Here is a 26,936-nt window from a genome sequence, read left to right on the forward strand (position 1 = left end):
ACGTTGGTTGGCCGTCGTTTCTGACGATGACGTAAACGTGTGCGGAAGGAGTTTTATACTGAAAAAGCTGTTGCACTGGGGTGGTTCCATTCTTCGACCTCAGAAATCTTGGTCCAATGGTGGGAAAAATCATCATGATTGGAGACTTCCTCAGCTGCAGTAGATAGCCAAGAATCCTTCTGTGTCTTGTCATGCTCTTCGCTCTCCAAGTGTTTCACCACCACCTTCTTGGCCATTGGATCTCGGGGGGTGGAGCACGAGAAGACCATCGTCAGAGGTGCTACCCACCCCCCCAGCCTAATACACCCCGTAATAAAAAACTGTAAATTACAATCATCATTCGAGCAATCATGGCAAATTTTTCTGCAGAAGTGATTTGCCATTGCCTTACAAGACAAGTGACCCCAGCCGTTATCAGTACTCTTCACAGATTGTCTGCCTGGCGTCAGTGGTTGCATAACCAGGACTTGTGATATGCACCAGCTGTTCATGCGACCATCCACCACCTGCTCCCATGGCTTCACATGACCCTGACTGGGTGGGGGGGGGGGGTGCTAAGCAGGTGCTACATCGTGCCCAAGGGTGACCTGCAAGTTGGTGGAGAGAAGGAGCACCTCACACCTCCTTTGGGAGGGATTTAACCCCACCCCACCACCCAATAATTTACAATAGGGCGTAGAAATATATATTAATGTGTGTGTGTGTGTGTGTGTGTGTGTGTGTGTGTGTGTTTGAGTGTGGTGTAGTGCAAAAAAAGAGAATAAAGTTAGTGGGGTAGTGTTCATGGATTCATTGTCCATTCATAAATCTGATGGCAGAGGGGAAGGAGCTGTTCCAGAATCATTGAGTGTGTGGCTTCAGACACCTGTATCTCCTCCTTGACGGTAGCAATGAGAAGAGGGCATGTCCTGGGTGATGGGGGTCCTTAATGATGATGCTGATGTCATCCTTTATGAGTTTTAAGCACCTGGGCTGAAAGTCCCTTCCTTTTTACTTCAAGGTTATTGAGATGAAAGCTGCAGTTCTTTTAACCATTAAAGTGTTTGTACATCTTCCCTGGTCTTTTTCGTTTCCAAGGGATATATGCAAATGTGTACATGGAGCCCTAAATCTCCCCTGTCTGGCATAATTCCAAGGTTTTCAGCATTTCTCTATGCTCAAAATGTGTGGGCATATAATTGCTACGTTGAAAGTTCAAAGGTCCAAGTAAAATTATTAGCGAAGTACATATATGTGACTATATACCACCCTGAGATTAAATTTCTTTACTGGAAGTACAATAGAATCAATGAAAAAAATAACTTCACACAAACAATCAATGCACAAGCAATGCAAACAAACAATAAATAAATAAACAACACAGAGAACATGAGTTATAAAGTCCTTGAAAGTGAGTCCATAGATTGTGGAATCAGTTCAGAGTTGAGGTGAGTGAAGTTATCCACACTGGTTCAGGAATCTGATGATTGAGGGGTAATAACTGTTCCTGAACCTGGTGGTGTGGGACGTCAGGCGCCTGTACCCTCTTCCCAGTGGTAGTTGTGAGACGAGAGAATGAGTGGATAGTGGAGAACCTCGATGATGGATACTGCTTTCTCGTGGCTCAATGGTGGAGAGGGATTTTTCCTATGAAGGACTGGGCTATATTCATTACTTCTGGTAGGCTTTTCCACTCTTGGGCATTAGTGGTGCAACCAACCTGGATTCTCTCCACCACGCTTCCACGGAGGTTTGTCAAACTTTCCGATTACATGCCAAATCTTTGCAAGTTTCTAAGGAAGTACAGGTGCTGCCACACCTTCTTCGACATGGCACTTACTCACTGGTCTCTCTGATATGATAACACCCAACACCCAAGGAATTTAAAGTTATTGACCCTCTCTGCCTCTGATCCCCTAATTCCACAGCACAGCATTGGCCCTTCCAGTCCTTCGAGCTACGCCGCCCAGCAACCCTAATTTAACCCTAGCCTAATCACAGGACAATTTACAATGACCAATTAATCTACCAACTGGTACGTCTTCGGACCTTGGAAGAAACCAGAGCACCTGGAGAAAGCCCATGGGTTCCAGGGGGAGGACGTACAAACTCTTTACAGTGTACACCAGGATTGAACTCCGAACACCGACGCCCCTAGCCACGATAGTGTCGCGCTAACCATTACACGACCGTGGTTCCCTACCTACGTGTGCAGTCTGTCAAGAACCTTTTGACTGTACAAGGCAAAGGACTTGCGTGTGACTGACTGTATGATGTGGTCACCTGCAGTAGTCAAAGGAAATTATTCAGCATTAAAAGTAATTTTCTTCTTGGAGAATATTAAGCAAAAGCTAAAAGAAATGCACTCAGTTTATGAGAGCCTGCTGCAACTAGACAGGGGAAGCCTTAAACCATAAGACACAGAACAGAATTAGGTAATTTGGCCCATCAAGTCTGCTTCGCCATTCCATCATGGCTGATTTATTATCCCTCTCTCCCTATAATCTTTGACTCCCTTACTAATCAAAAACCTATCAACCATTCGTTTAGATATAGTCCGTGACTTGACCTCCACAGCAGCTGGCATCTACATCATCCTTTCCTCTCTACAGCCCCTCAGCACCCTGCACACCCATGCATTGTGTCTTTTCTTGTACAATGTATTTTAGAAGATTGTTTTTATAGTTATATTTATTGAGGTTTTTAAACTTATTGTGTTTTTTATGCTGACAATGAATTCCACAGATGTACCACCCACTGGCTAAAGAAATTTCTCCTCACATCTGTACTAAAGGGGCATCCCTCTCATCTAAGGCTGTGCCTTCGTCTCATAGGTCCCTTTTAATTGATTGATTCAGATCTAAATGCAGTCCACACTTCTTTGTATGACAAGATAATTGACTATATTGCCACCAGGAATCTTAATATTATCTTATTCTATAGGGGGATTTTTTTTGGGATACAATGCCTTGTTTCTGAGGAGAATAGATATAATGAATTATAAAACTTAAAAGAACGATTGTCCTGCCGAAGGGTCTTGGTCTGAAACGTTGACTGTACTTTTTTCCATAGATGCTGCCTGGCCTGCTGAGTTCCTCCAGCATTTTGTGCGCGTTGCTTGGATTTCCAGCTTCTGATGATTTTCTCTTGCTTTTAAACATTGAAGATTTGCTTTATTTGTCACATGTACAGTACTGTGCAAAGAGTCTTAGGCACATATACTGTATATATCTAGGGTGCCTAAGACTTTTGCACGGTACTGCAGTAATGTTAATGATGATAAACCTGATTCTGATATTTGTTTACCTTACTTTACTTTATTGTCACCAAACAATTGATACTAGAGCGTACAATCATCACAACGATATTTGATTCTGTGCTTCCCGCTCGCTGGATTTCAAATCGATAGTAAATATTAAAAAATTAAATTATAAATCATAAATAGAAATTAGAAAATAGAAAGTAAGGTAGTGCAAAAAAACCGAGAGGCAGGTCCGGATATTTGGAGGGTACGGCCCAGATCCGGATCAGGATCCATTCAGCAGTCTTATCACAGTTAGAAAGAAGCTGTTTCCAAATCTGGCCGTACGTGTCTTCAAGCTCCTGAGCCTTCTCCCGGAGGGAAGAGGGATGAAAAGTGTGTTGGCTGGGTGGGTTGTGTCCTTGATTATCCTGGCAGCACTGCTCCGACAGCGTGCGGTGTAAAGTGAGTCCATGGACGGAAGATTGGTTTGTGTGATGTACTGGGCTGTGTTCACAATCTTCTGCAGCTTCTTCCAGTCTTGGACAGGACAACTTCCATACCAGGTTGTGATGCACCCCAGAAGAATGCTTTCTACGGTGCATCTATAAAAATTAGTGAGAGTTTTAGGGGACAGGCCAAATTTCTTTAGCTTTTTCAGGAAATAAAGGCGCTGGTGGGCCTTCTTGGCAGTGGACTCTGCTTGGTTGGACCAAGTCAGGTCATTTGTGATATTGACCCCGAGGAACATAAAGCTTTCGACCTGTTCCACCTGCGCACCACCGATGTAAATTGGGTCGTGCGGTCCGCTACTCCTTCTGAAGTCAACAACTAATTCCTATTGTGGACTATTGTGTTTCTATTGTGGACTGAAAGTGAGAAGGGGCAGGGCAAAGGGAATCATGGTTGATAAAAAGGGGAGGGGAGAGGGAAGGGAGCAGGAAGCACCAGAGAGACATTCTGTAATGATCAATAAACCAATAGTTTGGAATCAAATGACCTTGCCTGGTATGTCTGCCCCTGAGCCGCCACCCCACCCCTGACAATACTTCTCTGCCACCTGTCCCACACCCCTCTCGTGGCACTCCACCCTCCCCATTCCCAACATCCTTTCAAATTAAATTTTATTATCAAAATTCACATACAACCCTGGGATTGATTTTCTTGTGGGCATACTCAGCAAATCTACAGAATAGTATCTATAACAGGATCAATGAAACATCAACCAGAGTGCAGATGACAACTGTACAAATGCAAATATAAATAAATAGCAATAAATAACTAGAAAATGAAATAATGAGATCAAAAGTCCTTGAAGTGAGATCATTGGTTGTAGCAACATTTCAATGATGGGACAAGTGAGTGTAGTTATCCCCTTTTATTCAAGAACCTCATGGTTCAGGGATAGTAACTGTTCCTGAACCTGGTGGTGCGAGTCCTGAGGCTCTTGTACCTTCTACCTGATGGCAGCAGTGAGAAGAGAGCATGACGTAAACACAAAATAATCTGCAGATGCTGGGGTCAAAGCAACACTCACAACACGCTAGAGGAACTCAGCAGGTCGGGCAGCATCCGTGGAAAAGATCAGTCGACGTTTCGGGATGGAACCCTTCGTCAGGACTGTAGGGAGAAGGGGCAGAGGCCCTATAAAGAAGGTGGGGGGTGAGTGGGAAGGAGAAGGCTGGTAGGTTCTGGGTGAGAAACCAGTAAGGGGAAAGATAAAGGGGTGGGAAAGGGAGGCAGGGAGGTGATAGGCAGGAAAGGTGAAGAAAGAATAGGGGAAAACACAATGGGTAGTAGAAGGAGGCGGAACCAAGAGGGAGGTGCTAGGCAGCTGGGGGAGGGGGCAGAGTGACATAGGGATAGAGGAAGGGAGGGGGAGGGAACTACCGGAAGTTGGAAAATTCTATGTTCATACCAAGGGGCTGGAGACTACCTAGACGGTAAACGAGGAGTTGCTCCTCCAACCTGAGTTTAGCCTCATCAGGCCATGTATGGACATAGCTGAATGGGAGTGGGAAGCAGAGTTGAAGTGGGTGGGTACCGGGAGATCCTGTCTGTTTTGGCAGATGGAGCGGAGGTGCTATCTTCTACAAGCCCACTGACTCTCATAACTATCTCAACTATACCTCTTCCCACCCCGCCACATGCAAAAATGCCATTCCATATTCCCAGTTCCTCCGTCTCCGCCGCATCTGCTCCGAGGATGAGGTTTTCCGTTCCAGGACATCTCAAATTTCCTCTTTCTTTAAGGATCGTGGTTTCCCTTCTGCTGTCATCAATGATGCCCTCACCCGCATCTCCTCCATTTCCTGCACTTTGGCTCTCACCCCACCCTCCCGCCACCACAACAGGGACAGAGTTCCCCTTGTCCTCACCTACCACCCCACTAGCATCCAGATCCAGCACATTATCCTCCGCAACTTCCGCCACCTTCAACAGGACCCCATCACTAAGCACATCTTTCCCTCTCCACCCCTCTCCGCCTTCCGCAGGGATCGGTCCCTCCACGACTCCCTGGTCCACACGTCCCTCCCCACGGATCTCCCACCTGGCACTTATCCCTGTAAGCGCAAGTGCTACACCTGTCCCTACACCTCCTCTCTTGCCACCATTCAGGGCCCCAAACAGTACTTCCTAGTGAGGCAACACTCCACTTGTGAGTCTGTTGGGGTCATCTATTGCATCCGATGCTCCCGGTGTGGCCTCCTCTACATTGATGAAACCTAATGCAGATTGGGGGACCGTTTCGTCGAGCACCTCCGCTCCATCCGCCAAAACAGACAGGATCTCCCAGTAGCCACCCATTTCAACTCTGCTTCCCACTCCCATTCAGATATGTCCATACATGGCCTCCTCTACTGCCATGATGAGGCTAAACTCAGGTTGGAGGAGCGACTCCTCATATACTGTCTAGGTAGTCTCCAGCCCCTTGGTATGAACATAGAATTCTCCAACTTCCGATAATTCTCTCCCCATCCCTTCCCCTATCCCCATGTCACTCTTCCCCCTCCCCCAGCTGCCTATCACCTCCCTCATGGTTCCGCCTCCTTCTACTACCCATCGTGCTTTCCCCTATTCCTCCTTCACCTTTCCTGCCTATCCCCTCCCTGCCTCCCTTCCCCCGCCCCTTGATCTTTCCCCTTACTGGTTTTTCACCTGGAACCTACCAGCCTTCTCCTTCCCACCTTCCCTCCACCTCTCTATAGGGCCTCTGCCCCTTCTCCCTACAGTCCTGACGAAGGGTTCCGGCCCAAAACGTCGACCCATCGTTTCCATGGATGCTGCCCGACCTGCTGAGTTCCTCCAGCGTGTTGTGAGTGTGGAGAAGAGAGCATGGACTGAGTGGTGGGGATCTCTGATGACGGATGCTGCTTTCCTACCACAGTGTTTCAAGTAGATGTGCTGAATGGTTGGGAGGGCTTTACCTGTAATATACTAGGAGGAATCCACTAACTTTTGTAAGATTTTCTGTTCAAAGGCATTGGTGTTTCCATGCAGCCAGTGAATATACTCTCCACTGCAAATCAACAGAAGTTTGTCAAAGATTTAAGTGTGATGCCGAATCTCTGCAGACCCCTAAGGAAGTAAAGGCATAGCCATGCTTTCTTCGTAATTGTTCTTACGTGCAGTGTGCAGGACAGGTCCTCTGAGATAGTAACACCCAGGAATTTAAAGTTGCTAACCTTCTCCACCTCCAATCCTCTGATGAGGACTGGTTCATGGACGTCTGGTTTCCCTCTCCTGAATCTGTAAGCAGTTCGTTGGTCTTGCTGATATTGAGTGAGAGGTTGTTGTTATGACACAAGTCAGCCAAATTTTCAGTCTCTTCTCCTGTATGCTGATTCATCACCACCTTTAACTTGGCTCTCAACGAATTGACAAACTCGCTTTCTGCTCCATGCTGACAAATACAGTACTGTGCAGATGGCATGAGCATTGGCCTCAAACTTCCGCTAATGCCCCACCTCCCCCTCATACCCCATCTGTTATTTATTTATATACACACATTCTCTCTCTCTCTCTCCTTTTTCTCCCTCTGTCCCTCTGACTATACCCCTTGCCATCCTCTGGGTTTTCCCCCCTCCCCCTTCTCTTTCTCCCTAGGCCTCCTGTCCCATGATTCTCTCATATCCTTTTTGCCAATCACCTGTCCAGCTCTTGGCTCCATCCCTCCCCCTCCTGTCTTCTCCTATCATTTTGGATCTCCCCCTCCTCCTTTCAAATCTCTTACTCACTCTTCCTTCAGTTAGCCCTGACGAAGGGTCTTGGCCCGAAACGTCGACTTTACCTCTTCCTAGAGATGCTGCCTGGCCTGCTGCGTTCACCAGCAACTTTGATGTGTGTTGCTGTGCAGAAACCCTAGGCACCGTGACCGTATGAGCCAAAGACTTTTGCACATTGCTTTCCACTGAAACATCTAAACATACAGTGAAATGCATTATTTGCGTGAACAATCTATCGAGTCCAAGGATATGTTGGGGACAACCCGCAGGTGTCACCATGCTTCCAGTGCCAGCATAGCTTGTTCATAACTTATTAACCTTTATTAATATGTATGTCTTTGGAGTGGGCGAGGAAACCACATTCTGGCATTGGAGAGTGTCCAGAGGAGGTTCACAAGAATCATCCCAGGAATTAATGGGTTAACTTATGAGGGGCATTTGATGGCTCTAGGCTTGCACCCACTGAAGTTTAGAAAAATAAGAGGGATCATTATTGAAACCTATCAAATATTGGAAGGCCTGAGTAGAGTGGATGTGCAGAGAATGTTTCCTATAGTGGGGGAGTCTAGGACAAGAGGATACAGCCTCCGAGGGCACCCTTGGACCAGAGTTGGAAGAAATTTCTTTAGCCAGAATATGGTGGGTCTGTAGAATTCATTGCCACAGATGGCTCTGAAGGCCAAGGCATTTGATATATTTAAAGCAGAGGTTGAAATGTTCTTGATTAATCAGGGTGTCAAAGGTTATGGGGAGTAGGTAGGTGAATGGTGTTGAAAGGGGTATCAGATATGATAGAATGATGGAGCAGACTTGATGGGCTGAAAGGTCTTATGAAAACTGGAGCACCCTCTCTCCCACCTTTGCCTTGCACATGGAAAACTAATGCATGTACAGTATATATTTTGGTTTTGACCTTTCTCAGTCTTCTGCTTTGAAATGCTTCCATGAAAGTTTTATAGTATTTCTGTAAACTTATTTTTTAGAATAGGAAGATTATTAAATCCAACCAACATAATTTTTCAAAATACTTTTCTGATATTAGGCTGCAATTTTCAAACCGATTTTATGCACATTACATTCTGTAGATTTAAGTGATTTCTATAAAGTTTCATCTATTAATTTGTACAATTTTAGAAACATACATATTCCTTATGTTGTTATAGCTGGGTACAGTAGTGAGGATAAGCTCCCATTACCTAGTAAAAGCTCCCAATGGCGTGCATCCCAAATAGCCTCTGACAACTAAGTCCAGCTCCTGGCCTTCACGTGCGGCTTAGCTACTAAGCACGACAGAACTGTTTCTTCTTCAGGAGAAGGGGAAAAGGCGGGTTACTGGCGTCTTAAAACCATTCGCTTTGGGAAGATGTAGCTCAACAGCTGTGGTTGGCAACTTATCTAAGAGAAAGAAAGTTCTGATCTCAAACCTCCGCTGCTGCAGCTACACCCACTCATGGAAGGGCTTTGGGAGTAAATTCCAAGGAAAAGTCCAGAGCTGGAGTCTCTAAGGTTGAGTTCAACATTGACTGGCAACTCCTGAGCTGCTGCTGATGCCAGACTGTATCAATCTCTGCTGTTCCTTTAAGCTACAGGGGCAACAGCTTGCTCTCCATATCATACCGGCCTGCGTATCACGTAGACAGTTGAGACCAACATCCATGGTTGACCTCAACCAACAGATGGCCTCAAGGATTATACAGCTCAGAATAGGACCCTTTTGACCGATCTTGTGGTGCTTATCGATGCTAAATCCATCTACCTATATTAACTCCACATTCCTCTATAGCTTTTCATGTTTAATGGTCTGTCCAAGTATCCTTTAAGCATTGTGAAGGCTGCTCTTTTCATATAGCCATCAACTCTTGTGGTAAAATGTACCCCTTAGATCGCCTTTAAATTTACCATAAGATAACGGAGCAGAATTAGGCTCTGCCCTTCCATCGTGGCTGTTTTATTATCCCCCCTCAATCTCATTCTCCCACCTTCTCCCCGTAATCTTTAATGCCCTTACTAATCAAGAAGCTATGAACCTCTGCTTTAAATATACCCCAAACATCTGCGGTGATGAATTCCATCAGTTACTTTCTCACCAGATCACATTTGGACATGTTGAAGAAACGTCCAAATTGAATCATGACATTGGTTGAATAGGTTGAAAACTTTCTTTGCTTGTTCTTATAATCAAAAGTAATTCAGTCATAGGTAAAGCAGTCATTTTCTAAGATCACTGGTTTCTCATTTTAGATATTGGTGGAATAATTTTATTTATTTAGAGATTATAGCGCTAAATAGATCCTTCCAGCCCTTCGAGCCCGGCTGCCCAACAATCCCCAATTTAACCTTAGCATGATCATGGGACAAGTTACAATGACCAATTAACCTACTAACCTGTACACCTTTGGACTATGGGAGGAAACCGGAGCACCCGGAGGAAACCCATGCAGTCATGGGGAGAACGTACATGTAGCAGTGGGAAATGAACCTGGGTCTCCTGCACTGTAAAGAGTTCTGCTAACCACTGCGCTACTGAAGACCACTTCTGAAAGAAGGGACGAGAAATGATACAGAGGATGAGTTTAATTTTTTTTTAGAAACATGTTTCAAGTTTGACAATTTGTCCAGAGTAACGATTATTTCATTTTCCTTTATACTTGTGTACTGGAAATGACATTAAGCAATCTGAAATGTTCTGTCGAAGCGGTTTCCTCCTGTTCATAACATTATAATGTACACACAGGGTGAGGCAAAGCAACTAATATTTGTTTATACAGTCAATGTTTCGGGCCAAGCCCCTTCATCAGACAGATGGACTCCTGATGTAAGGAGTCAGCCCAAAGCATCGAGTGTTTATTCCTCTCCATAAATGCAGACTGGCCTGCTGAGTTCCTCCAGCAATATGTGTGTGTGCTGCTCTGGATTTCCAGCATCTGCAGAATCTCTTGTGTGCAGCACTTGTTTGTTCACTCATTTCCCCATGTCCTTGCACAGGAGGTGTTAATTTAAACAATGTCCCTGCTCTTCTCCATCATATAATTCGGCCCTGCCCTCAGCTCATCCTGCCTTTGGTCTTACAAGGTTAGTGTTAATCAGATTAATTTTACAATACTTCATCAAATATTCTACAATGGCTTTCAGAGACGTTCAGATTTAATTACAAAGGTACTTGCAATCCCCTCTTTCTTTCCCAGCACAATATACTCTAATATGCACAATGTTATCCTGAAACAGTGTGGGTAACTTCACTGCACTCAATATTGAACTCTCTCCACAACATATAGACTCATTTTCAAAGACTCTAAAACTCATGTTCTCAGCATTATTTACTTACTGTTAATTCATTATTATTATTTGTTTTCTTTTGCATTTGCAGTTTGTTTTCTTTTTCACATTGCTTTCTTGTCAGTCTTTGTAGTTTTTTGCATTATTGTATTGTATTTTCTTCTACTGAGAATTTCCACAAGATAAGAGAATCTCAGGTTAGTAAGTGGTAACTTAAAAGTATTTTGATAATAAATTTTCTTTGAACTTTGAACTTTCAAAGTACAGCTATTCCCAAGGTCAAATAACAATTGCTTCAGTTTCTAGCCTTAACCTTTGGGTTTAACAATTAGTTTTGCTCATTCTTACCTGTATTTATTCCCATCTGCTCTCCTGTGGACCCACAACTCTCCAAAATCTCAGGTGTCATTCATTTCTGGTCTACTGAACATTCCCAATTTCCTTCCCTATCCAACTTGAATCCAGAAGTTCAAATGTCAGCATCTTTAAGGTTGGAAGTTCTTTCCCAGGATTACTCAGTGCTTGGGCCATGCTTTTTCCATCAGCCCAAATACTGTAACTCTTTGCTGGAGTTAATTCTTTTCGGGCAGTGCATTTTTGGATGCTTTATTATCTTAAGTTGAGACATAAATATAAACTTTCCTTGTAAGTTCTAGACAAAGAAATCACCAAATAGCAACACACAAAATGCTGAAGGACTCAGTAGGTTAGACAGCATTTATGGAGGGGAATAAACAGTTGATGCTTTGGGCTGCGACCCTTCATCAGGACTGGAAATGACGGAGACAAAAGAACTAGAGAAGTTTATCAGCGTAAGTGTCTTTTATGCACTTCTTCTGGTAAACTGGGCAGCACAAAAATATAACACCATTACAGCACTGGTGACCTGGATTCAAACCTGCTGCTGTTTGTAAGGAGTTTGTACGTTCTCCCCATGACCGCGTGGGTTCCCTCCAGCTGCTCTTCTTTCCTCCCAAAGAGGTTCGGGTGAGAAGGCTGATTGGTGAAATGGGAGTAATCGGGCAATGTGGCCTCATTGGGCTGTAAAGGCCTGTTACCATGCTGGATCACTAAATCAATAAATAAAAGTTACTTCTATTTATTAACAATGTTGCTTTCTAATATACTCAATATTACCTGCATTTTGCACCATGTCATCACAAAGTCACCAGCATGAATAACTTTGCTCACCTCAACTCTGAACTGATACCACTATGGACTCACTTTCAAGGAACCATAAGGAGTGGAAAGGAAAGGGGAAGAAGCCAGAAACTATCAGTATTTATTTTCTTCCAATAAACTGTTTTGTGATATCATGTTGCAATTAATTATTTTTTTAAAGTTTTACTTTATTGATAAAATTTTCACATGTACAATCAAGAAGGTCACTGTTACAATATAATTTCATGGGCATACTATCAATTTTCCTTCACCTACATGCAGTTAGCCTAGTGCTATTACAGTGCCAGCAACCTGGGTCCAATTCTGCCACTATCTGCATGGAGTTTGTAATCTATAACTGTGAGGGTTCGTACGTTCTCTCTGTAACTGTGAGGGTATCCACTGGGTGCTCCCGTTTCCTCCCACATTCCAAAGACATATGCGTTAGGGTTAAGCAACACACATCAAAGTTGCTGGTGAACGCAGCAGGCCAAGCAGCATCTATAGGAAGAGGCGCATTCGACGTTTCAGGCCGAGACCCTTCGTCAGGACGAACGAAGGGTCTCGGCCTGAAACGTCGACTGCGCCTCTTCCTATAGATGCTGCTTGGCCTGCTGCGTTCACCAGCAACTTTGATGTGTGTTGCTTGAATTTCCAGCATCTGCAGAATTCCTGTTGTTTGTGTTAGGGTTAGGTAGTTGTGGACATGCTATGTTGGCACTGGAAGCATGGCAACACTTATGGCTGCCCCCAGCACATCCTTGGACTGTGTGGGTCATTGACACAAAAAACGCATTTCACTTTATGTGCTGATGTACGTGTGACAAGTAAAGCTTATCTTACATGTTCTGGCACTTGAGCAGACAGGCCAGAGTTCAAAATTGATCATCTTGTGTTCTGCCACCGTTTTGGAATGAAGAGCAAGAGATCTCACTCCAGGACTTCTTGGCAAGCATCCAAACCAGAGGCAGATGCATGACAGCCTCATCCCCAGAAGCTGCCTTGAGCAAAGTGTGCGGTCACCATGACGATACAACTGGATGTGTAGGACCTTGCCAGTGGTGGGTGTACGGAGTAGAGGAATTCTTCTCATTGCCCAGCCAATTAAAGGCCTAGTGGCTTGTGTGAACATTCCTGAGATGAAGCATTCTGCAAAATGACTTTGTTAGTTTGCTCAGGGAACCATTTCACAGAATCCATCATCTTTTTCTCTCGTAAGGCCTAGAGGATGTTCCATTCAGATCACTGCCTGGTTTATTAATGGCTACATCTGTCCACAGGGAAGTATGCTATGGCTGGAAGTGTGGAAAGGAATATTTTACAACAAATTTCACGTCGGCCCCTTTTATTTTTGCTATCATATAATCACACAAACACAGAATTGTTATAGCACAGAAAGGGGCCACTTGGCCCATCAAGTTCATTCTAGCTTTGTACCAAAATGATACCAGAGACAGATAGATCTGCAGCAGGTCATATTTGAATTGGTTAATTAGTGTCACATGTAGTAAGTTACAGTGAAAGGATTTCTGTTCTTACAGAACAAATCATTGCACAGTGCTTTGAGGTAGAACCAGGTAAAACAATAGCAGAATGCAGAATAAAGTGCAATAGCTACAGAGAAGCGGCAGTGCAGGTAGACAGTAAAGATCATAATGAGGTAGATTGTGAGGTCAAGAATCCACCTTATCATACTAGTAGTCTTATAATGGCTGGATAGAATCCGTTCTTGGTACTTCTGTCCAAAGGGACTGGGGAGAAGAGGGATTTTTCCAGGGTGGATGAGGTCTTATGGAGTCTTGATGAAGGGCCTCAGCCCGAAACATCGACTGTTTTCTCTTTTCCATAGACGCGACCCAGCCTGCTGAGTTCCTCCAGCATTTTGTGTGTGTGGCCTAGGGTCTTAATCTATTTGTTTATCACCTTGCTTATGACATTGTTTACCTGCATACTCTGGCTGTGTAACAGAAACAGATTATTCAGCATAGCTTTACCTTGTGCTACCTCAATGTGGCATTGTGATGAAATGATTAACATAAACTATACTGTTTAAGACAGGTTTTCCACTGTATCTCAGTACATATGATGGTAATAACTAATTTATCAATATACCATCTCTGTACCTGAGGCCAAATTTAATGGCTGCAAATACCTATAAGTTTTGAACCCTTTCAGTCTTCTCTCCCTTTCCTTCTCCATTCTGGTTCCTCTTTCATCCCCTCTCTTCATCTTACCTGTCCATCACTTCCCTCTGGTGTCCCTCGTCCTACACTTTGTCTACTGTCCTTTCCCATTAGATTCCTTCTTCAGCCCTTTACCTCTTCCACCTATCATCTCCCAGATTAATACTTCAACACCCCTTCCTTCCTCCTCACCTGAGTTCGACAGTCACCCGCCAGCCTGAATTCATTCCTCTCCTACACCTTCTTTTCTGGCTTCTCTCATGTTTCTTTCCTGCCCTGATGAAAGGTCTTGGGTTGAAACTATAAGACATAAGATATGGGAGCAGAATTGGGCGATTTGGCCCATTGCATTTGCTCCACCACTTCATCACGGCTGATCCAATTTTCTTCTCTGCCCTATTCTCCTGCCTTCTCCACATGTCCCTTCATGCCCTGACCAATCAAGAATCTATCGACTTTTGCCTTAAATATACATAAAAACTTGGCCTCCTTTGCTGCTTGTGGCAAAGTATTCCTCAGATTCACCTCTCTGGCTAAAGAAGTTCCTCCCCATCTGCATCTTAAAAGGACTCACCTCTATTCTGAAGCTACACACATAAAAGTTGCTGGTGAATGCAGCAGGCCAGGCAGCATCTCCAGGAAGAGGTACAGTCTACGTTTTGGGCCGAGACCGATGTTGCTTGAAATTCCAGCATCAGCAGATTTCCTTGTGTTTGTGTCTAATCTGAATCTGTGTCCTTTGTTCTTAGACGCTCCCACCATCGGAAACGTCCTCTCCACATCAGCTCCATCAAGGCCTCTCACCATTCGATAGGTTTCAATGGGGTCATCCCTCAGTTTTCTGAATTCTAGTGAATACACGCCCTGAGCCATCAAACGGTGTTCATATGACAAGCCATTCAATCCTGGAATCATTTTCATGAACCTATTTTGAACCCTCTCCAGTTTCTGCAATCCTTTCTAAGAGAAGGGGTCCAAACCTGCTCACAATTCTCCAAGGGAGACCTCACTAATCCCTTATAAAGTCTCAACACTACATCCTTGCTTTTATATTCTAGTCCCCTTGAAATGAATGCTTACACTGCATTTGCATTTCTCACCACAGACTCAACCTGCAAATTAACCTTTAGGCAATCCTGCACAAGGACTCCTAAGTCCCTTTGCACCTGTTTTTTGTACTTTCTCTCCATTTAGAAAATAGTCAATCCTTTTATTTTTTCGACCAAGGAGTATGACCAGACAGTTCCTGACATTCCATTCCAGCTGCCATTTCTTTGCCCATTCTCCTAATCTATCTAAGTCCTTCTGTAGCCTATCTACTTCCTCAAAACTACCTGTCCCTCTACTTATCTTCATATTGTCTGCAAACTTTGCAACAAAGCCATCAATTCCATCCTCTAAATCACTGGCATATAATGTAAGAAGTATTAGTCCCAACAAATATCCCTGTGGTACACCACTAGTCACTGGCAGCCAGCCTTTGTCTCCATTATTTATCCTGCTTGTAGCTTCTTCAAAGAATCCCCACTGATTTGTCAGTCAAGATTTTTCCTTGAGGAAATCATACTGATTACGACCTATTTTATCACATCCCTCCAAGTACCCTGAGACCTCATTCTTAATAATCAACTCCTATATCTTCCCAACCACTGAGGTCAGACTAATTGGCCTGTAGTTTCCTTTGACATTTGTAATTTTCCAGTCTTCTGGACCCATTCCAGAATCTAGTGATTCTTGAAAGAACATTACTAATGCTTCCACAATCTTTTCAGCTACCTCCTTCAGAACTCATTGATGTATTCCATCTGGTGAAGTCAGCTGAGAAGATCATCGGGGTCTCTCTTCCCGCCATCGCAGACATTTACACCACACGCTGCATCCGTAAAGCAAATAGCATTATGAAGGACCCCACGCACTCCTCATATAAACTCTTCTCCCTCCTGCCATCTGGAAAAAGGCACTGAAGCATTCGGGCTCTCACGACCAGACTATGTAACAGTTTCTTCCCCCAAGCCATCAGACTCCTCAATACCCAGAGCCTGGACTGACACCAACCCACTGCCCTCTACTGTGCCTATTGTCTTGTTTATTATTTATTATTATTTATTGTAATGCCTGCACTGTTTTGTGCACTTTATGCAGTCCTGGATAGGTCTGTAGTCTAGTGTAGTTTCTGTGTGTTTTCTTACGTAGTTCAGTGTAGTTTTTGTATTGTTTCATGTAGCACCATGGTCCCGGAAGACATTGTCTCATTTTTTCAATGTTCTGTACCAGCAGTTATGGTTGAAATGACAATTAAAAAAAGGTGACTTGACTTGACTTGGTCCAGGTGACTTACCTACCTTCAGACCTTTCATTTTCCCAGGAACCTTTTGTCTGGTTATGGTAACTTCACTCACTTCATGCCTCCTGATACCTGGAACTTCCACCATACCGCTAGTGTCCTCTACAATGACGATTGATATAAAATACTTACTCAGTTTTTCTGCCATTTCATTCTTCCCCATTACTACCTCTCCAGCAGCATTTTCCAGTGGTCCGTTATCCATTTCACCTCTATTTTACACTCTATGTACCTGAAAAAAAACGATATCCTCTTTAATAGTATTGGCTAGCTTACTTTCATATTCCATCATTACCTTCTTAATGACTTTTTTAGTTGCCTTCTGTTAGTTTTTAAAGGCTTCCCAATCCGCTAACTTCCCACTAATTTTTGCTCTATCAAATGCCCTCTCTCTGGCTTTTATGTTGGCTTTATGATGGCGGGACTGTCATATGTCGAAAGATTGGAGCGACTGGGCTTGTATACTCTGGAACTTAGAAGGCTGAGAGGGGATCTTATTGAAACATATAAGACTATTAAGGGATTGGACACGCTGGAGGCAGGAAGCATGTTCCCGCTGATGGGTGAGTCCAGAACCAGAGGCCACAGTTTAAGAATAAGGGGTAGACCATTCAGAACGGAGTTGAGGAAAAACTTTTTCATCCAGAGAGTGGGGGATATATGGAATTCTCTGCCCTAGAAGGCTGTGGAGGCCAAGTCTCTGGATGTTTTCAAGAAAGAGATGGATAGAACTCTTAAAGATAGCGGAATCAAAGGTTATAAGGCAGGAACTGGATACTGATTGTGGATGATCAGCCATGATCACAGTGAATGGCGGTGCTGGCTCGAAGGGCCGAATGGCTTACTCCTGCACCTATTGTCTATTGTCTATTGACTTCTCTTGTTAGCCACGGTTGTGTCATCTTTCCTTTATAATACTTCTTCCTCTTTGGGATGTATGTATCCTGTGCCTTCAGAACTGCTTCTATAAACTCCAGCCATTGCAACTCTGCTATCATCCCTGTCAGTGTTCTTCCTTTCTAATCAACTCTTTTCTCAAGGCTCTGTAACTCTCTTTACTCCGTTGTAATCCTGATACATCTGGCTTTAGCTTCTCCTTCTTAAATTATGGTCACTTTTACCTTAAGCTCTCTAATCAATTCCTGTTCACAACACCCAATGCAGAATAACTGATCCTCTGGCAGGCTGAGCCGCAAGCCGTTCTAAAAAGCCATCTCGTAAGCACTCGGAAATCCCCCTTCTACAATTCAGCACCAATGAGATTAATGTTGACTGTTTATTCCTCTCCATAGATGCTGCATGACTAGCTGAGCACCTCAAGCTCTTTGTGCTGTTTGCTCAAAATTTCCAGCTCCAGCAGAATCTCTTGTGTCTAAGCTTTGAACCAAAGTTCAAAGTAAATGTGTAATCAAAGTATGTACACGTCATCATATACTACGCTGAAATTCATTTTCTTGCAGGCATTCACAGTAGAACAAAGAAGTACAATCAATTCAATGAAAAAACTATTCACCAAGAACCAATGTGCAAAAGAAAACACACTGTGCATGTACAAAATAAAAAAAAAGAAAGAAAGGAAGAAATAATACTGAGACATGAGTTCTTGAAAGTGAGTCCTTAGGTTGTGAGATCAGTTCAGTGTGGTGGTGCATGAATTATCCACACTTCGGTTCGGGAGTCTGACACCAACAATTATTCCATGGTGAAAGTCAATTCGATCACATTCCTTTCCCATTCTGATGTCTGGTCTGAGCAACAACTGAACCTCTTGACCATTTTATGCATTGAGTTGCTGCCACATGTTTGGCTAATTAGATAACTGCACTAACAAGTAGGTATTGTATAGAAGTGTACCTAACAAAGTGGTCACGGAGTGGCTCAGTGAATTGTGACATTTGCTTCAATTGCCAACGCTGTCTGAAGATAAGTTTGGAGTAGCCTGCAAGTGTTACTGTGTTTCTGGTGCCAACATAGTATGCCCACAACTTACTAATGCTTACTATCTCGTACGTCTTTGGAATGTGGGAGGAAACCCATGTAGTTACTGTGAGAACATACAAACATTGGGAATTGAACGCTGTACAGTATTATGCTGGTTTGCTACACTACTGTGTCACGAGGTAGAGAGAAGAATAATAAAAAAGTTTAATTTGAATCAGAATCCGGTTCACTATCACTGCCATATACCATAACATTTGTGGTTTTCTGGCAGCAGTACAGCACAGTACATCACATCCACTATAAATTATAATAAGAAATATATAAGTAGTGCAAAACCAGAGACAGAAATCTGATGTCGGTGGGGAAGAAGCTGTTCCTAAAATATTGAGTTAGTGTCTGAGGACCTGGTTGGTGGGGGTCCTTCGTCATAGATGCCCTTTTTGAGGCAAGGCCTTTTGAAGATGTCCTCGATGGTGGGGAGGCTAGTGCCCATGGTGTGGCTGGCTGAGTTTACTGCTTTTCTTTATGATCCTGTGGATTGGCCCCAATTGATACATGCAAATTAATAAAAAGCGTAAGATTAACATAAATGCATTGAAGTGATCTTGATCGGCATGCCATCTTACTAAAATCCATTTCTAATTATTCATTTCAGCACAGAAGATACCTAGTATCTCTTTATGACAAGAATGAGAGAAGTGCTGCACATATTCCTGGAATTTAAACAGTATGAGGTCTGCTCTGGCAATCTAAGGTAACAGTGCTGAAAGGAAGAAATATGATGTGATGTATGTCCAGCTGAGTGTATGTTGACAGTATTGGTCCCAGCAAAGTTCTACATGCCTGAAGCCAAAGGAAGCAGCAGAATGGATAAATCTGGATGTGCAAACATAGAGGGGAGGGGGCAGAGTAAATAAACTTGTATCTTCATAGGGAATTGAAGCAAAGAAAGTCGACAAAAATCTAAAACATCCCTCGACCTCCTTTGAGTCCCTAGGATAATGTTTACAGACACATTGTATTAAAACAGCTCATTGATTGCTGATCCATTATAATTGACAAGGTAGTGACAGTATGTCATCAGGATTCCTGATGCAGAGATATTATTGCAGATCGTTTCGAAGAGGCCCAGCAAAAAGTCTGGGGCAGCGCACAAAATATTGCTGGAGGATCTCAGCACGTCAGGCAGCTGCTATAACGTAAATGGAGCAAAACTGGCTAAAAAATATCAACTATTATAAAACCATAAGACCTTAAGATATAGGAGCAGAATTAGGACATTTGGACCATAGAGTCTGCTCCACCATCTCATCATGGCTGATCCAATAGCCTTTCAGTCCCAATCTCCTGCCTTCTCCCCATATCCCTTCATGCCTTGACAAATCCAGACTGAGTTTGTGATGTTGTCAAACATCTGCAACAAAGGAAATTATTATTTGAGATGCTAGGAGTTTCTATAGGGCTCCAGCATTGTACACATGGCACATGTTCACACTTGTAGGGTAATTTGGTCAAAGTTTCCTATTTTAAAAACAAAAATGCTGGCAACCCTTAGAAGACCAGCTAGCATCTGCAACAAGAGAAGTAATTCCAATGTAAGGTCTTGATCATGATGTGTTATCTCTGTTTCTCTTTCTGCAGCTGCTGCCTGATCTACTGAGTGTTCCCAGCATTTTCTGTCTTTCACTTCAGACTTCCACCATCTGCAGACTTATGATTTTCAGTTACCACGCTGATGAGGGTGTGTGTGTGTGACAAATGGCCACTGGAAATACGGAGAGCAAGTGGATTATGATGCCAGTTTGATGTTGCAATATTGGAGCTGCTCAGTCCAGATCTAACTCCCATGCCAACTCCAGAAAGTCAGAACACCAGAATCAGGTTTATCATCTCTGGCATATGTCGTGACATTTGTTGTTTTGCGGCAGCAGTATTGTGCAATACATAATAATAAAAATATATAAATTACAATAACAACTATATATGTAATGGTGGAAAAGCAGCAACACATTGAGGTTGTGTACTTGGGTTCAAGGACCATTGAAAATGTGATGGTAGAGGGGAAGAAGCTATTCCTAGAACATTAAGTGTGCTTTCTTAGGCTCCTGTACCTTCTCTCTGATAGTAGTAATAAGAAGAGGGCATGTTCTGAATTGTGAGGTTCTTTAATGATGGATGCCACCTTCTTGAGACACTGCCTTTTGAAGATGTCCTCAATGGTGGGGAGGATAGTGCTGGCTAAGTTTGCAACCCTCTGCATCTTTTACTGATCCTGTGATGAGGCCACACCATACTAGGAGGTGATGGAACTGGTTAGAATGTTCTCCACCATACATCTATAGAAACTTGCAAGTCTTTGGTGACATACCAGATCTCCTCCATCTTGTAATGAAGTATAGCCTTTGCTGTGCATTTTTCATAATTTCATCAACATGCTGGGTCCAAACTAGATCCTCTGAGACATTCACACCCTTTCCACTGCTAACTCCTTGATGAGGACTTGTGTGTGTTCCCTTAATTTCCCTTCCTGATGTCCATAATCAGTTCCTTGGTCTTACAGATGTTCAGTTTAAGGTTGTTGTGACACTACTCGACCAGTCAATCTCTCTCACTCTTGTATACTTCCTCATCACTATCTCATACATGCTATGATAACTTAGAAAAAACTGCAGATTCTGGAAACCTTAAGCATAAGTCAGAAAATGCTGGAAATACTCAGGTGGTCAAGCAGCATGTGTGAAAAGTGCCATGCTTGGAGCCATTCCTCTTTCATTTGTTTCCAAAGCCACATCCTTTGGTTGAATGACTACCAAAGGCTGCCGTAGTCACAGAGCGCATCTCCTTTGAAGTAAGCAAAGTAACTAACTGCTGCTCGATACTTACGGCTTTGCTCCCCTGCTGGCGCATCCCGCCGATCAGCAACAGGGATGATGCCCAAATCGATACAATGAGCAGCAGTGACACTTTAACTTGCTACCTGTAATTCAGTGAGTTTGTTTCTGCCTGTTGCAACGTCAAAGCCCGTAACGTGACAAAATGCATGCAAAGGTAATCATTATCTTATGTGGGTGTGTCAGGTCTGAAGTCAATATGATGATCTTCATCATTGTATTAATTCTGCATGAAATGGAGTCAAAGAACTGTAGTAAGTCAAAGCACATATGGATAAAATTAGTCTATGTCACATTCCCAGCATTATAATACTACATAATTAGAATTTAAATTTTCAATAAACATATTCAAGGCATAACAAAGATTTCAGCAAAAAACTGAGATGTAGTAAGTTCATCCAAACTGAATTACTGATCCTATTCATAATAATTCACACCGAACCTAGTATCATTTTAATTTACTCAATATCAATATTATACACAACTGTAATACAATAACATGCTACACTTGCATGTTTTTTAATAATTTATAATTTAAAACAAATTGTTTTGCACAAAAAAAGTTGTATCAGCAAATTAATGTCTTACAAAATTATATTTGTGGTTCATTGCTGTAATTAATTTGTTCCATTTTTGCACAGTGAACTACAAAGCTAAAATGAAGTCTAGTGCTTCTTTTTTTATATCTAACAGTATAAAATATTGAACATTCTTATTCACTTTGTAATGTAGTTAATTTGCTGACAGACCTTTCCCCCCTACTCTTGCACATATTCAAATTTAAATATTTGGTATTCCAGTGCTGATTTGCTCATTGAAGTGTCAATCATTTCAGATTCATGGGAGTAATATCCTTATGGCTTCTAATACAGTAATGAGGAATAGGTGCTTGCGTAGTGAATGAAATATGATTATTACAGTGAACAAGTCAATACCCAAGTGTTAATTGTTTCCACCAATGTTTTAGTGTGAAGTTAAGCCACACCCCACCTAGAACAAAGGTTATAACCAGGATGAATACATGCGAATGCTAAGTTATAAATCAGAACATTTTCATTTACAATTTTAAAATCACTTATCAAATGACCAGGAACGTAGTGCTGAAAACCGCATATAAGCTGATGTGGGGAATATAATTTCCGTTAATCATTTGTGTTGACGATTTTCATTGTTATTTTAAACAAATCTCAGTCTGCCTTTGGTAGAACCTATGAATATAATGTATGGCATTGACTTGAATTGCAAATGCGCCTGACTGCAAAATCTTCCTTAATTAAATTCCCATAAATATGAGAAGCTACAACAAGAATTTTGACAGCTCTTTATACTTCCTAGTGATAGCAACCCCGCTGTTAATACATTCATGTCAAGATCTTAATGCACAATAAAGGAGAATTAACGAAAGACTGAATTACAGAAGGTGTAGCCGTCCTCTACTCTCATTCCCATTACATTTACAATCTATTTATCAAACAAAAAACTCAGTTCAATTAAAACATAAATGTTGCATGTTAGTATTCATTTTGCTGGCTTTGAAGTTTTGGATCGATTGTTGGGTTGAATGGAAGTTAGTACCTAGATATGCGAAGGGTTTTAAGAATTGTTTTTCAACTTGCAGGCCAAATTTAACAAATAATATTCTTCCCTAATGATTGAAAATAGTAATTCTGAAATTTAACAAATAATCGGCTTGATTAAATAGGAGCTCCAAAATGTTCCTGTTTTCTAATAAGAAGCAACATTTTCACGTGAAAGAGAAAGGTTGTGAAGATACAACAGAATACTGTAAACATAAAAAGACACCTCCTTCAGCCTGTCAAAACTTGGCCATTAATCATCTATAAAATATTCGCACAAAATGGCACCCTCCAAACCAATTAAAAATAAGTTTCAGTTAAAAATCAAAATTTAACGTGTAGGCCTTTATTATATGTGTGTAGCGAATAATCTGAACAATAGAGTTCCGTGGTTATGTTTCATTTCAAATAGAAAACTGTAATATGGAAATATGGAATGCATTATGGCGATATTTGCCTGTTAAAGCTTGATTTATCAAAAATCTTATTGAAGATTCCCACAGGAATATAGACATGACACCAATACAAAACACAGATATGCAGTTGGATGTGAGATTTGCAATATGGGGAACTGTAAATAAATCCATGAATATTAAGTATATTTTACTAGTATATACTGTATATTTATTTAAAAAACACAAAACAGCAAGTTGTAAAATATGATAATATTAGAAAAAATTTGGAGCAAATGAAAAATGTGTATTTAGAAGTGTGATTCTTGGTTTGAAGATCCTAGGGAACACAGTCCACATATTGTTAAGATTGTGCTTGACTAAGTACATCAAAAAGATCTTTCAAAATTAGCCCAATAATTTATGGACCATGCATCTCATTAACCCATAAATATTCTGCATTTCTCCTGAAGAGAGCCCAATGATTGAATTTTAGAGTTGTGCATAGAGATGAAGCTATGATGATTTCATGTGTGTGTTCAGATAATGGGTTAAGTCCACAGTACATACAATCCAGAAAATGAATGCTAATGTTATTTGGTTCTTGGTATGGTCATAGTTTCTCTGCATCAAATGTCAAGTTAATTTACAGCATGCAATATATGATATGTTACCTCGGTTTGTGGTTTTGTCTGTAACGTATGCAGCTGCGATCAAGTTCAGGCGACGGGGGAGGGGCACAGAGAGAGCCCACAGCACATAATTCAGTGTCTGTAAATTGACTGCATCTATGACGGCAGTCTGTAGGCCCTGGTGCTTATTTGCATGCTGCAGAATATAGGGGATTAAGCCGAAATGATTTTCATAGAGGATTTAGAACTGACATTTATTATTTGGTTCACAGACCTCCCAAAGGAAAGTTTGTTTTCTGTTGTAGATAAAATAAACTGAGTATGCTTGATTTTCGGGTTTCTGCAAATAAGTGTTTATAATACGATGTTGGAATATTTTTATTCCTTTCGCCTGGGTTAACTTTCACCTTGCCGCTTAATCAGCTGACTGCAGTGACCAATTTTAATGAACTGTTTTCAGATCACTTCAAGTTATTGTGTTTCCTCAATTTTGTTGTTTGTTCCTTTTTTAATAGGCAAGTAATTCTGCAGTGCAAAAATCTTAAAAGTCTATGTGTATGTTTTACTCTGTGCCTTTTGCTTGTTCTGATTTACGTTGCGAATGTTAAAGATCAAAGTAATCACTTTTTAAAAATCCATTATTTATAGTTATAATATGATTCATTATAAGCACCATCTATGTAAAAGCAGATTTTAGCTCAATTCAAACCATTTACAATTTCTACAATATAAGTTCATTTTAAAGTTTATTATAACTAACATCTTCATTTCACACGAACATGGTAGCTGCAGAGAAGTAAATTTTAGTCTGGCTTATTGAGGGTTGAATGTGTATTTTGTGTGATAAAATGGAAAGGGACAAAGCTGATTTTATTGAAGCCATTAAATGAAACATAGACACTGAAATTTGTTCCTGAGTCATTGAGTTCTAAACTGGATATTAAAACTATTCACTTGTGCGGACCTGCATATAAAACAGTGGAAAGTTTTGATAATTTTAGACAAGCACTTTTCTCAATATATTTGATGATGTATAGAAGTGTAAAAATATTATTGTATTTCTATTTGAATTGAAGGATTATAGGACACAGTAATTTAAGTTTATGAACTTCTTTTATTCACCACTTACACTAAGTATTCCAACACTGATTATTAGTATGTTTCTCACTTATTGGGTCACTTTAAATTTAATCTGTCTAGTATATCTTTAGTGTAATCGTGTAACGTATGATTTCATTCATAAGAAGGCATGACAACATTTTACATTTCCATGCAAAACTTGCCAAACTTTCCTTGGATATGGATAGAATGTATTATATATTCTCAAAACACAATTTATGGTTCTATCATGTGTCCTGATTTCTTTTGGTCTCTCAGCTTGAAATATAGAATCATTGTGGGTCGTTTCACACATACATACACACAAACACACACACACACACACACACACACACACACACACACACCCACCCACCCACCCTATTGGTTTAGTTATGGCTTTGTGCCTACACAAACAGGAGATACCAAAGATATGGAAAATACATAGAGTGGTAAAGGATAGAGGAGTCAGGAAGTGACTATTCTCTATTAAGTACCACTTTCAATATTGGCAGTGCTAATGAGCAACTCTGTCTAATTGGTACTTATAGTGAAATATTGTGCAAAGTTCTTTGTTTTATTCATAAAATTGAATCCCAAGATTATAGAGTAACAGTATTTAATTGTAATACTATATTGCATACATGAGCTATTTAATCATTCACAGATCACGTTTTATAACCTATCTCTTTAAAAGAAAAGCTGAAATAAAACGTATTGGTTTCAAAACTGGGGCTTTCCTTGTAAATATTGAAACTACTTAGTAAAGAATAAAATGCAGTTTTAGTGTGAATTTAGCTTTTACTTGCAAAGTCCACAGCCTTTCACAGAATAAATTGAAATATATACAGCCATTAGATTTTATTTAAGTTAAGGATTTAACCAGATAACCATTTTCCTGCCAGCTTTTTATATAATTTTTTCTTTAAGATATGCAAGAACATTTAATTCATGTCTGTGTTACAAAATAAATGACTCCAGTTGACCTGTAGGCAATATACTTGTTAAGTGTAAACATATTAAATGAAAATATAGTTTTTAGCTTTATCTTGATACTGGTTATTATATTGTATTATTGGAACCTTTTACAGAAATATGTAGTCAAACCTACTAATTAGCTTTATTTCAGTTATTGAAATCTATTGATATTAAATGATTGTAATATTAATAAAGTACCATGCTATTTGCATACATTGTCATTGGACATGGCCAGATCTGCATGGGAAAATGTTATTGTTATAGTAACCAGTTTATAGCTCTGCCCTTTGTGTTGTGTGAGATGCTCAGCATTTCTGGTTTCTATCACGCTGATGCATATCCTCGTTTATTATTATTCCATTATCATCATGTCTTCTCAGCAGGCCCCACTAATTATAATCGAAATATTCATGCCAGGATGGTCATTCTGTGAAACTGAGGTTCGCCCAATTATGTAGGTGTGACCCTAGGACTTGAAAGTTGTAACGCAGCATCTGCTTTCAAAGCTGGTGTGATATTTTGTGGGAAATATAAATTTTATTTAATCCACACTACACTGTTAAATAGCACTTTTAACTGGAAGCCAGTGGAGGTTTAGGCACTCTCGGTGCCTGGTATAAATCTTGTTCATTCAGGAGGAAGCTCCAAGCAGAATATTAACATGCAAGAAGACAGCAGATATTGTGTTCTTACTGAACTCAAGCACTGCTGAGAATAGGAGCAGCACAAAACAAGTGTGGTGCTAATTATATTTTCAATAAATACACAGTAATAAATAACTATATTTCCTTTAGCCAATTAGTCATATTTTAAAATAGTTAAAAGGGGCTGGTGTTTGTGTCAGAGAATATGAGGATATAAAAATGAAGTGGTCTGCTGGTAGATAACAAATGTGCCATGAAATTGCATAAAATTTGTGGTCTGTAGCACCAGCCCAATGTACTCCAGGATATTCAACCCATTTGTAAATATGTCTTTATTATAAGCCCACTAAAAATTCCGGTTAATGACACTAGA

The 26,936-nt window shown here is 41.2% G+C and overlaps 1 long non-coding RNA gene across 7 annotated transcripts in view; it reads left to right on the forward strand.

Moving 5' to 3' along the window:
* LOC134357214 (uncharacterized) overlaps window positions 1-26,936 on the forward strand; it is a 267,924-nt gene that overhangs the window by 77,339 nt on the left and 163,649 nt on the right. For 4 of the 7 annotated variants that reach the window (XR_010020564.1, XR_010020565.1, XR_010020570.1 and 1 more), the window contains exons 3-4: window positions 19,007-19,105; window positions 19,993-20,232. This is a non-coding gene — a long non-coding RNA (uncharacterized LOC134357214). The remainder of the gene's footprint in view (window positions 1-19,006; window positions 19,106-19,992; window positions 20,233-26,936) is intronic. The other 3 variants (XR_010020566.1, XR_010020567.1, XR_010020569.1) reach the window with 2 other exon arrangements.

Source organism: Mobula hypostoma, chromosome 16 (assembly GCF_963921235.1).
Source record: "Mobula hypostoma chromosome 16, sMobHyp1.1, whole genome shotgun sequence".
Classification (NCBI taxonomy): domain Eukaryota; kingdom Metazoa; phylum Chordata; class Chondrichthyes; order Myliobatiformes; family Myliobatidae; genus Mobula; species Mobula hypostoma.